Source organism: Alligator sinensis, unplaced genomic scaffold (genome assembly GCF_000455745.1).
Source record: "Alligator sinensis unplaced genomic scaffold, ASM45574v1 scaffold165_1, whole genome shotgun sequence".
Classification (NCBI taxonomy): domain Eukaryota; kingdom Metazoa; phylum Chordata; order Crocodylia; family Alligatoridae; genus Alligator; species Alligator sinensis.
In genome coordinates, this window is record NW_005842054.1 from 9,026 (window position 1) to 9,229 (window position 204).

Sequence of the window (204 nt, forward strand, 5' to 3'; positions counted from 1 at the left end):
GGGCGCCATCTGCCTGGCCAACTTCTTGCTGGGCCAGGCCAAGATGGCCGTCCTCACGAGCCGCCGTAACCGGCTTGCTGACACCGGCTCAGACAATGCCCCGCGTCTCTTCGGCCTCCTAGTGCAGGCACGCCTCTCGCTGGAGTTTGAGCATGCTGTGCTCCGGCGGGGGGTGCCCGCCTTCGAGGCACTCTGGGGCCTTGA